The following is a 17,500-nucleotide window of genomic DNA, read 5'->3' as shown; positions in this document are numbered from 1 at the left end:
CGACCATTGTGTGTGTGTGGACACGGATAAGGTTAGGTGGGATTTACCCTGGATAACCTTAGTGTAGAAGGGGCCTTAGACTCTACAAATTGGGCCGATAAGGTTAGGAGCTATATGGGAACCTTAAATCTAGTCTGCTTTTGAAAGGCTTGCAAACAGAATGATTCTTGTATACCACACATAGGGCCAACGAGGAACCCAATACGCTCATCGGGTTGTGTTGGATTTGTCTAAGAGTCCACAAACATGGCCAATTGTATTGAAGTGTAGTGTACAAACCTTTTACCTGTTTTGTACAAATGTTGTGGACAAATCTTGCGCACTGAGTCCCCTTCTACACAAAGGTTATCCAGGGTAAATCCCACCTAACCTTATCCGTGTCCACACACACACAATGGTCGTTTAAGACCCCCTCACCCCTCTGTCAGCCGGCGCAACGCGACCTAATACGCATCCGCGGAAAATGCGCACGTCATAGTCACCTCCAGTGTTGCTTTGTGTGCAAGTTCTTAAATTTAACGTATCTGAACAATATCCAGTGTTGTGGTATTTCAAGTAACTGGAATCCAGTGTGCTGTGGGGGCCTATTGTAGTGAATCACACCTGAGAAATCATACATTAATCAAATCTTTATTGTACACGTGAAAGTACACAATGTGACAAACAACATTTTACATCAATCAATCTCGGGTTCTAGATATCTGGTCAGGACACTCCTCACTCTTTTTCCTTCACCTTCATTGTCCATTCCTTTTTGGTGACTTTATATACTCTGGACCTAGACGTTGAGTCCGCGACATACATGGCGGACAATAACTGATACAGTCTGCTTTGCCAGTCCAAATGCATCCGATGTTTTCCGTAGTCTTCCCTTGACGGCCAGGTATTACAAAGCACACGCTACCTTTTTTATTACTTCTCGTTGACTCTCCTTGGACAAATGGACGAAGTTTTTCGGTAAGTAGAATCACAGCTGACCTGGACATTCGAAAGTTCTCTTGCCGTCTGAGATGTGTTGTATCCCAAATAGCTGCAATTGCTTTCTCTTAAGGTGTTCATGTGAAAAAAAGAAGCTTGAGAAACACGGGCATGTCTGGATGACTCGCCTCCATATTTCCAGGGGTTAGCTCCGAGTTACGAAACCGCTTTATTATGAAGCTGGCTGTGGCGCATTCTTTCTGACGTCACTTCTTTCTGGCGTCACTTCCTCTCCGAACTCACTTTGTAAACGATCAATGAGTCCATACAAAGCTAAGAGCCGGAGATTCAAGAAATAGACGGCGTACTTACCCGTGTAAAAAATTGTCCGAGGAGGGGAACCTTTGATTGATTGATTGATTGAAACTTTTATTAGTAGATTGCACAGTACAGTACATATTCCGTACAATTGACCACTAAATGGTAACACCCGAATAAGTTTTTCAACTTGTTTGAGTCGCGGTCCACGTAAACGATGGTTTAGTGTGGCTGGGGCTTAGGCTAAATAATTATTAGTTTAAGTGGTTAAACGACTTAGTGTAGACATAGCCTTAGACTTCACAAATTGGGCCGATCAGGTTAGGAGCTATATGGGAACCTTCCAGCTGGTCTACTTTTGAAAGGCTTGCAAACAGAATGATTCTTGTATACCACAAATAAGACCAACAAGGAACACCAAAACGCTCGTCAGATTGTTTTGGATTTGTCCAAGAGTCCACAAACATGGCCAATTGTATTTAGGTCTAGTGTACAAACCTATTACCAGTTTTGTACCTTGTTTTGTACAAATGTTGTGGACAAATCTTGCGCACTGACACAAAGTAAATGTTGCTTTTAGCTAGCCGGACACTGCACTTGAATGTTCTCCTGCCTTTTCCTCTGAGTCTGGATAGAAGGAGCTGTTATGTACAGAGTGCTATTGAAACGATGGTGCCCACTTTGGCCTGCATGGGCAGATCTCGGCACAGACTAATGGCTGGGGAGTTGTTAGCATGCCGCGTTCATATTACATCCCAGCATGATTATCTCAGTTGCAATGATTGATATTAAGGCTGAAGTCCAGGTGTTTTTGTTTTTTTTAGAGAAGCCATCAGCACACGTCTTGTGAAGATGTTTGTGGAAAACCCCCTGAGAGTTTAGTCTGGACTGAATAGAACGTGATCGTGATCCTTCTGTCTTAGAGGTCGTCAATGTCTTGCATTGCAGAATCACCGTATTGTGTGCAAAGTGAAGACAAGCCCTACGCCCCACCGGGCCAAGGACGGTAGAACAGAGCCGGCAGTATCCTCCTGACGTAGGCTGGCTTTGATCCTGAATTTTTTTGTCAGCAGCTGTGGGCCCCCTTTTTGGAAGGGGGTTGGGGCGGATTTGTCTTTTATTTGGCGCTGCAATTCTGAAAACAGGAGGCCGAGTCCACCCAAGAGAAATGGAGCTATTTGTAATAAATAAGCAAAGCGAGAAGGTGCGTCCAAGCTTGTTTGTTTGCTTGCTGGGCGGAATCAATACCTTGTGGGCTTAAACTGCTGGTTTTATACTACCCTGACATCATGTTCATCCATTCTCTTTATGCTGCATTCCACACGGCTGAGAGAACAAAATTACACCCTTCTAAAGGAAATAAAAATAAGTTTGTACTTATTAAATTAGGTCGAATCGAATCTCAATTTTCCGCTTTTCCAGTTCAAATTGTGTTGTTTTGACCATTTTTTAGCATGCCAACAGATTTTTGGAGGATTGAAGCAGCACTAAGTGACTTTTCAACCTTCATAAATTGGACATACAACTACAAAACCCAAAACCAGTGAAGTTGGCACGTTGTGTAATTCGTCAATAAAAACAGAATACAATGATTTGCAAATCCTTTTCAACATATATTCAATTGAATTCAATAATCATTCATTTAGAATTTAATAGCAGCAACACATTGCAAAAAAAGTTGACACAGGGGCATTTTTACCACTGTGTTACATGGCCTTTCCTTTTAACAACACTCAGTTAACATTTGGGAACTGAGGAGACACATTTATGAAGCTTTTCAGGTGGAATTCTTCCCCATTCTTGCTTGATGTACTGCTTAAGTTGTTCAACAGTCCGGGGTCTCCGTTGTGGTATTTTAGGCTTCATATTGTGCCACACATTTTCAATGGGAGACAGGTCTGGACTACAGGCAGGCCAGTTTAGTACCCGCACTCTTTTACTATGAAGCCACGCTGTTGTAACACGTGGCTTGGCATTGTTTTGCTGAAATAAGTAGGGGCGTCCATGATAACGTTGCTTGGATGGCAACATATGTTGCTCCAAAACCTGTATGTACCTTTCAGCATTAATGGCGCCTTCACAGATGTGTAAGTTACCCATGCCTTGGGCACTAATACACCCCCATACCATCATATATGCAGGCTTTTGAACTTTGTGCCTATAACAATCCGGTTGGTTCTTTTGGCTCTTTGTTCCGGAGTACGCGACGTCCACAGTTTCCAAAAACAATTTGAAATGTGGACTCGTCAGGCTATCATGGCCGAAGCTGCAAAACAACCAAAGAAACGAAAAGTTTTGTCTGAGGAGACAAATAAAGAACAACGGAGCTTACCTGGATAAAAGGATCAACAATGGTCCGGCTCAAAGACGAGGAATTTCAGACCGATGCTGTCTTTGTTCTGTTCCTGCTGGACGAGTAAGTGACTTACGATGCTCAAATCAAAATGATAATGCTAATGTTAGCGATCGGAAATTTGTGCGGTAGCAATAAATAGCCACCAGCGTGTTAATTTCACCTGCCAGACCTGCATCCACCCCGATACATTCTTGGTAGTAGCGTCAGGTTTTCATCACAATCCAAGACCATTTGTTGATAGTGTCTGCTTTTTAACATCAGCATAGCCATTAAAGACCTAATATTTGTGTCAAAATTACAGCGGACATCATGTCACTATGACGCTGTATGCGCTAGTCCTCATGGGAAATGTGGTTATCTTCTGACAAAACATTAGCGCTTTGGTCCACTGGCACCGCCAAAATCAACCAAAACGGAAAGTTCTTAAGTGGGGCTTTGAAACAAAGACACTTAAAAGTTTTTGAAAATGGCATGGTTGGCTTTAGTAACTAAGAATTGTTTTAGTTATATTGTAAAACTTACAAATGTTGATTTTTTTTTTTTTACACAGAAACACTTAGGCCTAACAAAAAGTAGACTCTTTAATCATCAGTATTGTGAACTTATGTAAATAAAGTAGTAAACAAATCGATTTATTTGTCCTTTTGGCTGCTAAAGACATGGTTCAAATTTAGTGTTTGAGAAACACGGGCATGTCTGGATGACTCGCCTCCATCTTTCCAGTGGTGAGCTCCGGTTGTTATGAAGCTGGCTGTGGCGCGTTCTTTCTGACGTCACTTCCTGTGTGGGGAGCGGTCTTTCTGACTTCAGTTCCTCTCCGAACTCAGTTTGTAAACGATCAATGAGTCCATACAAAGCTAAGAGACGGAGATTCAAGAAATACATGGCGCACTTACCCGTGTAAAAAAATATCCAAGGAGGGGAATCTTAAACGCTGGTTTAGTGTGGCTGAAACAGTGCTTAGGCTAAATAATTATTCGTTTAAGGGGTTATCCGGCTTAGTGTAGACATAGCCTTACACAAACAAAACAGGTACTAGCTTAACGCGCTTGTCAGCCATTGTTCTTTTTAACTTCACCCATTTAGTCGTACATTTCGAGTGGCATATTTCCTACTTTGCAGCAGTCTTGAATGCGGCATTTGAGGAGCTTTTGACCGTTAAGCACATCTTTCTTCGCTTGGTCTGCTTGTGCAGTGTTTATCAACCACTGTGCTGCAGCACACCAGTGTGCTGTGAGATACAGTTTGTTGTGCCGTGGGAGATCATCTAATTTCACCTATTTGGGTGAAATTATTTTTTGCAAACCAGTAATTATAATCTGCACAGTATGTGTTGTTGTTGAGTGGTCTGTGCTGTTTAGGGCTCGGCAGAGTAACCGTGTAATACTCTTCTATACCAGTAGGTGGCAGCCGGTAGCTAATTGCTTTGTAGATGTCGGAAACAGCGGGAGGCCGCGTGCAGGTAAAAAGGTGTCTAATGCTTAAACCAAAAATAAACAAAAGTGAGTGCCCCTAAGAAAAGGCATTGAAAGTTAGGGATGGCTATGCAGAACGAAACTAAAACTGGACTGGCTACAAAGTAAACAAAAACAGAATGCTGGACGACAGCAAAGACTTACTGTGGAGCAAAGACGGCATCCACAATGTACATCCGAACATGACATGACAATCAACAATGTCCCCACAAAGAAGGATAAAAACAACTGAAATATTCTTGATTGCTAAAACAAAGTAGATGCGGGAAATATCGCTCAAAGTAAGACATGAAACTGCTACAGGAAAATACCAAAAAAAGAGAAAAAGCCACCAAAAGGAGCGCAAGACAAAAACAAAAATTCTACACACAGGAAAACAGCAAAAAACTCAAAATAAGTCACGGCGTGACTTGACAGGTGGTGACAGTACACTTACTTTGAGACAAGAGCTATAGTGATGCATGCTTGGTTATGGTTTTAAGTCAAATCCAACAATTGCGACAACGACTTTTTACTGTCAACTGAGTTTCGTTTTTTAATGATTTCTGTTGGTGGTGTGCCTCCGGATTTTTTTCAACGCAAAAAAATGTGCCTAGGCTCAAAAAAGGTTGAAAAACACTGTGCTAGTGCATCAGTGCGTGTCGCATGTTGACTGCCACATACGGAGCTTGGCGTGATGATGGAGAAATGGGGGAGCGGTAGGACAGCGTGTCACATGTCTGTCCGCCCTGGGACGTCGAGCCGCGAAGCCAGAGGAGCATATGCGAGGATGCTCATCCTTCCTGCCTTTTTGCGCGTGCATGTCGCCAGGCGGAAGCTCGCTGCGTGTCCGCCAGTCTGCCAAGGGGTGTGTTGCAAAAGGAGGAGGATGAGAGGCTGCAGATCTTGTAACCGACACCAGATCCTTCCACAGCATCTGTCAGCCAATAGGAACGCAGCAGCTGGACTCTGATAATTTAGCAATAACTTGATTTATGCCCACGCCCCATTTAAGATACAGCATAGAGTTGTACGGGATACCGGTATTGGTATAGTACCGCAATACTAATGAATCATATTTGGTACTATACCGCCTCTAAAAAGTACCAGTCGTCACGTGGTGTCATGCAGACGAGCATGTTCGCCAATGCACATTCACGGAGAACTTACAGGCAGACACGGAGTGTAGACAGAAAATGGAGAACGGACAAAAAAGGTGAAGTGATAACACTGAAACGCCCTCAGGAAGAGATGCTTTACACACCGGAATCATGACGGTGGGTGTAAACTATAAACAAAGTCTAACCCGATCATGGACCATTAAGACGTTCATCTTAACTTTCCATATAATACACATAAGCGAATGAAGGGCATACTTACTCACCAACCATACATGTCACATTAAGGGTGGCCGTATGAACAAAGCCAACACTGTCATAAACTTGTGCCATATAACGAAACCAAACTAAACAACAATGACAAACACATTTTTGGGAGATTATATGCACCGCAGCACAACATAAACACTACAGAACAAATTCCCAGAATTCCCTGCAGCACCAACTCTTGCGGGACGCTACAATATAAACAAACGCCATTGGTGGATCTATACCTAACATCCATTGTAATGATACCAAGTACAGGAGCGTTTCTAGTCGATACTACCATGATTAAATCGATATTTTTTTAGCATCACAAAATCTTCTTTTGTTTTTATTAAATGTTTATTATGTTTATAAAGTTAGGAAATATGCCCCTGCACACATGAGGACTTTGAATATGACCAATGTATGATCCTGTAACTACTTGGTATCGGATTGATACCCAAATTTGTGGTATCATCCAAAACTAATGTAAAGCATCCAAACAACAGAAGAATAAGTGATTTATTGATTGATTGAAACTTTTACTAGTAGATTGCACAGTGAAGTACAACCCTTTTGTGTAAATGGAGGAGGGAGGTTTTTTGGGTTGGTGTACTAATTGTAAGTGTATCTTGTGTTTTTTATGTTGATTTAATAAAACATTTTAAAAAATAAAAAATTAAAAAACCGATACGATAAAAAAAAACAACTAAACCGATAATTTCTGATATTACATTCTAAAGCATTTATTGGCCGATAATATCGGCAGGCCGATATTATCGGACATCTCTAAACACAACAGAACAAATACCCAGAACCCCTTGCAGCACTAACTTTACCGGGACGCTACAATATACAACCCCCGCTACCACCAAACCCCGCCCACCCTTTGTGACTTCAATAATAAATATGACAGTGCCATGTTGGCACTTTTTTCTATAACTGGAGTAGAAGTTGTTCTATTATTTTGGAAAACCTTGTTTTTGATTGATTGATTGAAACGTGTATTAGTAGATTGCACAGTACAGTCCATATTCCGTACAATTGACCACTAAATGGTAACACCCTAAAAGTTTTTCAACTTGTTTAAGTCGGGTTCATGATACAGATATATACTATCCTCATAATACAGTCATCACACAAGATAATCATCAGAGTATATACATTGAATTATTTACATTATTTACAATCCGGGGTGTGGGATATGGGGGAGGGGGGGGGGGGGGTGTTTAGGTTTGGTTGGTATCAACGCTTCAGTCATCAACAATTGCATCATCAGAGAAATGGACGTTGTTTGTTTACTTACCACTAAAAGACAAGTTGTCTAGTACGTTCACTATTTTATTTAAGGACTAAATTGCAATATAAACATATGTTTAATGTACCCTAAGATTTTTTGTTAAAATAAAGCCAATAATTACATTTTTTGTGGTCCCCTTTATTTAGAAAAGTACCAAAAAGTACAGAAGTACATTTTGGTACCGGTACCAAAATATTGGTATCGGGACAACACTAATACAGCAATCTCCTGGCTTTGTCACTCTCGTTGTATGAAAATTTCCTTTTTTTATTTTTGATTCTGATTCTTTTCGTCACTTTGTATTGATTTTTTTTGTTCAAACCATGCGGATTCTAAATGAGATCACCCAATTTATCATTATTCGTCATATCACTTAGTGAATATTGTATGATGCAACCCCTCTAATCCTATATTTAATCCTAGAAAAAAAGGGCCCATGACCTTCGCTTCCCATGTTTCGTCGCTCTCATATGGTGTTTAAAACGTTGCATAACTGGCAAGACGGATTTGAACTCGGGAGAGGGAACAGATTGTATCCTCTGCTTTTCATACTCTGGATTAGGATTTCAAAGATTTTTGAAGGACGTCTATCTGAGCAGATATTATGGCCAGATTTTTGCCTCGCTTGTTTTTTTGTGTGTTTTTTTTGCCATTACTTTCGCACCTGAATGCACTGAAATACTTGGCAGGAAACCTGATAAAACTGGTTTTTATCATTTTAACCCAAGGTATTTCCGCAATGTGTGGATAGTTTCAAAACACCCATGACTCTATGCCCTCACTGGCCACTTTTTTGAGCACACCTGCACAATCAAAACATGACTTAAAAGGTACAGTCGCGAATCACATACACAACTCTTATTTTTTTGTGATAGAGTGATTGGAGCACATACTTGTTGGTCACAAAAAACATTCATGAAGTTTGGTTCTTTTATGAATTTATTATGGCTCTACTGAAAATGTGACCAAATCTGCTGGGTCAAAAGTATACATACAGCAGTGTTTCCCACACATTCATTTATTTGTGGCGGCTCGCCACGAAAGAATTAAGGTCGCCACAAAAAACAAAAAAAATAAATAAAAATTTTTTTTTTTAAATTTTTTAATTTTTAATTTTTTTAAATTTTTTTGTGTCCTGTCAAGCTTCTCAGGCAAATCATATAGTTGATGTAGATGCCCATATCGGCTGTTCAGATTTACTTTACAAAAGAGAAGTGTAGGATCAAGATTTTTGGAGCTCTTTGTTCAGTGGATCAGATGTTTGATGAAGCTCTGTGTCTATCTACCACCACTACTGTTTTCTGTTTATTTGTTACTGACTGTGGCAGGACACCTCTGCCTCTGTTTCACTTTATGTTGCTGGTAAATAATATGGTTGTAGTAGTAGGCTAAAGTTAAATTATTTAGTATGCACTAATTAAAGGGGCAGAGCTTTAAGAGACATTTTAGCTTTTATATTTTTATAAGATATATTTTTTGTAAGAACCACAATTAATAAATATATTTCAGTGAATAACTTATTGTTCAAATCTGTATATAAATATGTACATAAAGTGTTGTAATTATATTGTAAAATGGATGGATGGATGGATGGATGGACGTTTAAAACAAAACTGTTATTATTAATAAGTATACATTTTTTGAGCCTTTTTAGAGAAAATCATATTGTAGTAAATTATGCAAATTACTCGATGTCATGGTGACCACGCCCATAGCCACGCCCCCACCGCCACCGGTATCTTGGCAGTTTATGGGAAACGCTGTACAGCAATGTTAATATTTGCTTACATGTCCCTTGGCAAGTTTCACTGCAATAAGGTGCTTTTGGTAGCCATCCACAAGCTTCTGCTTGAATTTTTGACCACTCCTCTTGACAAAATTGGTGCAGTTCAACTAAATTTGTTGGTTTTCTGACATGGACTTGTTTCTTCAGCATTGTCCACACGTTTCAGTCAGGACTTTGGGAAGGCCATTCTAAAACATTGCTGTATTCATACTTTTGACCCAGCAGATTTGGTCACATTTTCAGTAGACCCATAATAAATTCATAAAAGAACCAAACTTCATGAATGTTTTTTGTGACCAACAAGTATGTGCTCCAATCACTCTATCACAAAAAAATAAGAGTTGTAGAAATTATTAGAAACTCAAGAGAGTCATGACATTATGTTCTTTACGAGTGTATGTACACTTTTGACCACGACTATATATCTTCACAAATTAAACAGTTTTGATTTAAAAAAAAAATATTTATACTATGTTTGCAGATGTGTTTCTAAGATATCCTCTCCCTACAATTACCAACATATTCGAAGCAAAAGGATGTAGTGCAGTGCTATACACCACTGTCAACCACAACCTCAACAATAAACATTTTGTTAAATCTCACGCATTATCACATTGTAAAGCAGCATTTTGGTACAATGTTAGATTTTACAGATGAATATTGGGAGGTAAACAATTAGAGATGTCTTTAAAATGTAATATCGGCAATTATCGGTATCAGTTTTTTTATTATCGGTATCGTTATTTATTTATTTTAAAAAAAATAAAAATTAAATCAACATAAAAAACACAAGATACACTTACAATTAGTACACCAACCCAAAAAACCTCCCTCCCCCATTTACACTCATTCACACAAAAGGGTTGTTTCTTTCTGTTATTAATATTGTGGTTCCTACATTATATATCAATATATATCAATACAGTCTGCAAGGGATACAGTCCGTAAGCACACATGATTGTGCGTGCTGCTGGTCCACTAATAGTACTAACCTTTAACAGTTCATTTTACTCATTTTCATTAATCACTAGTTTCTATGTAACTGTTTTATATTGTTTTACTTTTTTTTTAATTCAAAAAAATGTTTTTAATTTATCTTTTTTTATTTTATTAATTTAAAAAAAAAGGACCTTATCTTCACCATACCTGGTTGTCCAAATTAGGCATAATAATGTGTTAATTCCACGACTGTATATATAGCGGTATCGGTTTATATCGGTATTGGTTGATATCGGTTATTAAGAGTTGGACAATATCGGAATATCGGATATTGGCAAAAAGCCATTATCGGACATCCCTACAAACATCCCTACATTGTTCCAAGTTTTAAAAAAAATTTCACCGTTAAATGTCTTTTTGTTTAATTTAATAAATATCGATTTCTAGCGATAAGCTATTGCTAAGTAAAGCCAGATGTTTTGGGCGGATCTTACAGGGTTCAACTTACAGGGTTCATTCTAACAATCGCTACACCAACTTGCGGTGGGTAGGCCCAAAACTCAAATATTTGCTTACAACTTAGTCTAACAATTTGCCGCAAGACCGCTTGTATCTCAAAATACTCGTAAGCCGAGGTCAACACTGTATTCCACTAAGGCTGAGAAGCTTTTCGACATAGTTGGACTAAAGCAAAGGTCTTTTAAGGGTTCCGGCTCTGCAAAGCTCCTCTCTCATCTGATATTTAGCATGGTGCATTTTTTAATTCGGCCTGTGCCCTGGAAAAAAAGCCTTGCAGTCGGAGGCTACGGATGTTTGTATGACAATGTTGTTTCATGATTTGTCACTTCTGCAAATTCTATCAAACATTAAAAAGGGTAGTTTAACATTCAAACCTCTGTGGCGTGATGTTGCACGTTTTGTTTGGAATAGAGAATCCAATAGGTCGAAGTCTGTGCGCGGTGAACACACCCAAACACGTGTCTGATAGGTGGATGTGATGCGTCATGTACAGTATGTCTTTGTTGGCTTTCATTTCATGACTCTGCAATATAATCAGCAGACTACAACATCATAATTAGTATTATTGTTAGCTAAATATGGGTTTTGTTTTAGTGGTTAACTTCTTTTGACATTTGTGTGAAGATTAGGACAATGACATGTTCGTTCACTTAGAGGACAAGCGGTATAGGAAATGGACGGATCTTCAAGGCTACTCACCTTTTCATGATTAATCCTTTGGCGTTAAGGTTCATGGTTTAATATTATGCAAACCCCACTTTTCTTACCTGTTGGCACCATTTTTTGTGTGTTTGGGATCCCCATAAGGTTCGAAAAATTTAATCCACACCATCTGAACAAGCTGTTTGTAATTTGAGACGATTGTTGTTTTTTTAAACCTTTATTTACTAGAGGGGGTAATATTAAAAAAAAAAAAAGAGCAATTTTCAGAATAATTGCGGTTCTTTTTTGTAACTATTCTTAATCGATAAAAAAATTTGTAAAATGTATTATTTTTTTGTATTTTTTTTTTCTATCTGTCCTGTCCAGCAACTCAGGCAAATCATATTGTTGATGTAGATGATCATATCTTCTGTACAGATTTACTTAGGGGGCAAAAAAAAAAAAAAGATTTTCAGAATAATTGCGATTTTTTTTTTTTGTAACGATTCTTAATCAATTAAAAAAAGTCTTAAATTGATTTTTATTTTATTTAATTTTTTCCAATTTGTCCTCTCCAGCCACTCAGGCAAATCATATTGTTGGTGTAGATGATCATATCTGCTGTACAGATTTACTTTAGAAAAGTGAAGTGTTGGATACTTCCCTTGTTGCCTTAGTGGTATTTGACTTTATTAAATATATTTATATTTTCTTTTGATGCAGCCGGGCCGGAGCAGGAGGGAATAGAAAGAGGAAAAAAAGGAAGATAGAGGTGGGAATTGTGGGGACAAGAGGGGGATTAGACAGAGAGACAAAAACAACAACAGCAAACACAACAATAACAACAACAACAACAATAGAGCAACATCAGCAAATACGATATGTACAAATATGATGGTAAAAGTGATAGCAAAGAAGCAATTAGCGAAATAAATAATAATACAGAAATGACAATGAGCATTGTTACACTACAAATGGAGCAATACAAATACCAATAGAAATAGCGCTATTGATAATGAGCAATACCAATAATTTACCTCTATTATCAACAATACAGTTGTTCAAATGCAACAATACATATACTGTACGTAATGATAACTAGAGATACAAAAGAATGCAGAAAAATGGAGGGGAAGAAAGAGAAGCAACCTATATTAACCTTGTAGATTGTTATAGTAATGATAGGTTTGTCAGTGTGTGATGTGTTGATGATATAATTGTTGATGACTGAAGTGCTGATATCAACTAAACCTAACCCCCCCCGGATTGTATATAATGTAAATAATTCAATGTATATACTCTGATGATTAACTCGTGTGATGACTGTATTATGCTGATAGTATATATTTGTACCATGAATTGATTAACGTGGACCGAGACTTAAACAAGTTGAAAAACTTATTCCGGTGTTGCCATTTAGTGGTCAATTGTATGGAACACGTACTGTACTGTGCAATCTACTAATAAAAGTTTCAATCAATCAATCAATCAATCAATCAAAGCGGATTCCACATGGAAGCGCTAAAAACTACAACATGACTGACGGGGAGGAGACGCAGTCGTAGTGGAGGCACGTAAATGGGACCGCCTACTAAAAGAGACGGTCCGAAAGTGGCTTGAAGATGGTCCATAAAACATAATCTATGCAAAATTTGGACCAAATAACCACATTTACATGTTCAGTAGACCCCTTCAAGACATGAATGTTTTGTTGTCTTGATATATCAGAATCGAACTTCCTTATACATTTGCGTGACAGTTGAAATTGCCTGCACAGTTTGACCCTGGAACTGATTATTTCTGTTATATCCTATAGGGAAATTATTGTTAAATGTTCCAATGTACTGTATTTTGGAAAATGACTCATCACAAGTAAACCTGCAAGTATTGATTTGTCACGAAAGCTCATGTAATGCGCACACGTGCACTTTGATGAATTGCCGTAACGTAATTCTCGCGAGGGATCCATACAAAGAGTCAGAGCCTGACGATCGGATCAATAAGCCTTGCAGATGAAATCATCCCCCTCCACCCCACATGCTGCATAAAGGCAGGTGATTCATTTAAGGGTTTTCGCTCTATAACCGATGATCTGGCAGTGCCACGCCAGCATCATCAGCCTGCTCCTCCTCGGCCGCACAGGAAGCGCTTACGTCCAGGAAGGAAGGAAGGAAGTGCAGGGCCTGATGGGAACGGATAAAACGGCGTGTGACTCAAAACGCTTCCCAACAAAAGGCCGAGGCATCATTTCAAGTCTGCCTCTTGTCTTCTATTATGCGGGGGGGGGGGGGAAAACAGCAGTGCTAGAAAACCGATCAGACCAGTTCTGCAGGTGTGTGCTCAGGTATGTGTTAATCAGCACATAGTGACAACACCGGTGGACTTTGATTGTTGGTTATGTCATGCTGACGGTCAGCTTTGTTGGACAGTAATACTCCATTTTGATGAGCACTGCGGGAGAAGTGAACCCTCTTATCTTTACGGTGGTGGTTTTAGTTTAATACTTCAGTGCACTGCGTTGAGATTGTGACAATTCACTGGGATGCAGAGCAGCACTTAACGGCGCACCTTTATGCAAGTCTCATCATGACGTAATGTTCATGATGATGATAATGGTCACAGTGGTTTGTCATTAAGGCTCCACTGTGCTGTGAGGCAGTGTATTTTCATGTAATAAGGTCGTGCTTACAGGAAATACTGCTGAGGTGGTCATTGCCCAGGGGTATTGCAGCGAAAAAGGGTTCAGGGTTGGTTTAAAGAGACTAAACTCCTCTATTCAATTCAACACCCGAGTCTCCTTTAGTGAGTAGTATTGTTGTCCTGATGACATCACATGGACAAAGATAAGACCTTCTGGAGGAAAGTTCTGTGGTCAGATGAAACAAAAATTGAGCTGTTTGGCCACAATACCCAGCAACATGTTTGGAGAACAAAAAGTGAGGCCTTTAATCCCAAGAACACCATTCCTACCGTCAAGCATGGTGGTGGTAATATTATGCTCTGGGCCTGTTTTGCTGCCAATGGAACTGGTGCTTTACAGAGAGTAAATGGGACAATGGAAAAGGAGGATTACCTCCAAATTCTTCAGGACAACCTAAAATCATCAGCCCGGAGGTTGGGTCTTGGGCGCAGTTGGGTGTTCCAACAGGACAATGACCCCGAACACACCTCAAAAGTGGTTAAAGAATGGCTAAATCAGGCTAGAATGAAGGTTTTAGAATGGCCTTCCCAAAGTCCTGACTTAAACGTGTGGACAATGCTGAAGAAACAAGTCCATGTCAGCTGAACTGCACCAATTTTGTCAAGAGGAGTGGTCAAAAATTCAAGCAGAAGCTTGTGGATGGCTACCAAAAGCGCCTTATTGCAGTGAAACTTGCCAAGGGACATGTAAGCAAATATTAACATTGCTGTATGTATACTTTTGACCCAGCAGATTTGCTCACATTTTCAGTAGACCCATAATAAATTCATTAAAGAAACCAAACTTCATGAATGTTTTTTGTGACCAACAAGTATGTGCTCCAATCACTCTATCACAAAAAAATAAGAGTTGTAGAAATGATTGGAAACTCAAGACAGCCATGACAACATGATTATGTTCTTTACAATTGTATGTGAACTTTTGACCACGACTGTATGTTTCTTATTGTAATCCAAGAACAATTTTGTCCTTAAATTAAATATTGAACATACTAGACAACTTGTTTTTAGTAGTAAGTAAGCAAACAAAGACTCCTAACATATGACATATTGCATCATTTCCCATTCTGTTATTTTGTCCAAATTATGAAGGCCAAGTGGTACAAAATAGATTATTAATCTACTTGTTCATTTACTGTTAATATCTGCTTACTTTCTCTTTTAACATGTTCTATCTACACTTCTGTTAAAATGTAATAATCACTTATTCTTCTGTGGTTTGGATGCTTTACATTAGTTTTGGATGATACCACACATTTGGGTATCGATCCGATACCAAGTAGTTACAGGATCATACATTGGTCATAATTTAAGTCCTCGTGTGACCAGGGACGTATTTCTTGAATTTATAAACATAAATTTTTTTTTTTTTTTAAACGAAAACATTTTTTGCGATTACAAAAAATATCGATGTAATCAAAGTAGTATCGACTAGATACGCTCTTGTACTTGGTATCATTACAGTGAATGTCAGGTGTAGATCCACCAATAAGCAGATATTAACAGTAAATGAAAATGTAGATTAATTATTTATTTTGTACCACTTGTCCTTAATCATTTTGAAAAAATAATAAAATGATAAATGACACAATATGTTACTGCATATGTCAGCAGACTAAATTAGGAGCCTTTGTTTGTTTACTTACTACTAAAAGACAAGTTGTCTTGTATGTTCACTATTTTATTTAAGGACAAACTTGCAATAAGAAACATATGTTTAATGTACCCTAAGATTTTTTGTACAGATGTCCGATAATATCGGACTGCCGATATTATCGGCGGATAATATCGGCCGATAAATGCTTTAAAATTTAATATCGGAAATTATCGGTATCTGTTTCAAAATTATCGGTATCGGTTTTAAAAAGTTAAATTTATGACTTTTCAAAACGCTGCTGTGTACACGGACGTAGGGAGAAGTACAGAGCGCCAATAAACCTTAAAGGCACTGCCTTTGCATGCCGGCTCAGTCACATAATATCTACGGCTTTTCACACACACAAGTGAATGCAAATCATACTTGGTCAACAGCCATACAGGTCACACTGAGGGTGTCCGTATAAACAACTTTAACACTGTTACAAATATGCTCCACACTGTGAACCCAGACCAAACAAGAATGACAAACACATTTTGGGGGAACATCCGCACCGTAACACAACATAAACACAACAGAACAAATACCCAGAACCCCTTGCAGCACTGACTCTTCCGGGACGCTACAATATACACCCCCCGCTACCCCCTACCCCCCGCCCCACCTCAACCCCGCCCCCCCAACCCCGCCCACCTCAACCTCCTCATGCTCTCTCAGGGAGAGCATGTCCCAAATTCCAAGCTGCTGTTTTGAGGCATGTTAAAAAAAAATAATGCACTTTGTGACTTCAATAATAAATATGGCAGTGCCATGTTGGCATTTTTTTTCATTGATTTATTTTGGAAAACCTTGTTACATTGTTTAATGCATCCAGTGGGGCGTCACAACAAAATTAGGCATACTAATGTGATAATTCCACGATTGTATATATCGGTATCGGTTGATATCGGAATCGGTAATTAAGAGTTGGACAATATCGGAATATCGGAAATCGGCAAAAAAGGCCATTATCGGATATCTCTAATTTTTTGTTCGAATAAAGCCAATAATGCCATTTTTTGTGGTGCCCTTTATTTAGAGAAGTATCGAAATCTACCGAAAAGTATCAAAATAATCTTGTTACCGGTACCAAAATATTGGTATCGGGACAACACTACGCTCTGGTGTTTTTAGGAATTTGCTGAAAAAGTGTGAGTCTGCCAAGTTTTGAACTGAACTCTGAGGCTGGTCTGGTGTCATTCTTGGGTCGGATTTGGTTACAAGTTGCATAGCCCTGCTTTAAAGTTGCTTCCGTCGAATGTCGGTTGGTATAGTCCAGGGGTCGGCAACCCGCGGCTCTAGAGCCGCATGCGGCTCTTTAGCGCCGCCCTAGTGGCTCTCTGAAGCTTTTTCAAAAATGTATGAAAAATGGAAAAAGATGAGGGGGAAAAAAATATATTTTTTGTTTTAATATGGTTTCTGTATGACAAACATGACACAAACCTCCCTAATTGTTATAAATCACACTGTTTATATTAAACATGCTTCACTGATTCGAGTATTTGGCAAGCGCCGTTTTGTCCTACTAATTTTGGCGGTCCTTGAACTCACCTTAGTTTGTTTACATG

The 17,500-nt window shown here is 38.9% G+C and overlaps 1 protein-coding gene across 2 annotated transcripts in view; it reads left to right on the top strand.

Annotated features, from left to right (window-relative positions):
- zdhhc9 (zinc finger DHHC-type palmitoyltransferase 9) overlaps positions 1 to 17,500 on the top strand; it is a 65,093-nt gene that overhangs the window by 11,374 nt on the left and 36,219 nt on the right. The window contains exon 1 of one of the 2 annotated variants that reach the window (XM_062040141.1): positions 17,464 to 17,500. This exon is cut by the window's right edge and continues 99 nt beyond it. The exons of the other annotated variant lie outside the window; for it this stretch is intronic. The gene's annotated coding sequence lies outside the window, so the exon portion shown is untranslated. Of the gene's footprint in view, positions 1 to 17,463 lie in introns of those variants that run through there. 2 annotated transcript variants of the gene reach the window in all.

The sequence above is a fragment of the Entelurus aequoreus genome, linkage group LG28, assembly GCF_033978785.1.
Source record: "Entelurus aequoreus isolate RoL-2023_Sb linkage group LG28, RoL_Eaeq_v1.1, whole genome shotgun sequence".
NCBI lineage: Eukaryota > Metazoa > Chordata > Actinopteri > Syngnathiformes > Syngnathidae > Entelurus > Entelurus aequoreus.
Note: the sequence above shows the minus strand (reverse complement) of the source record. Positions and strands in the feature narration are given on the sequence as shown.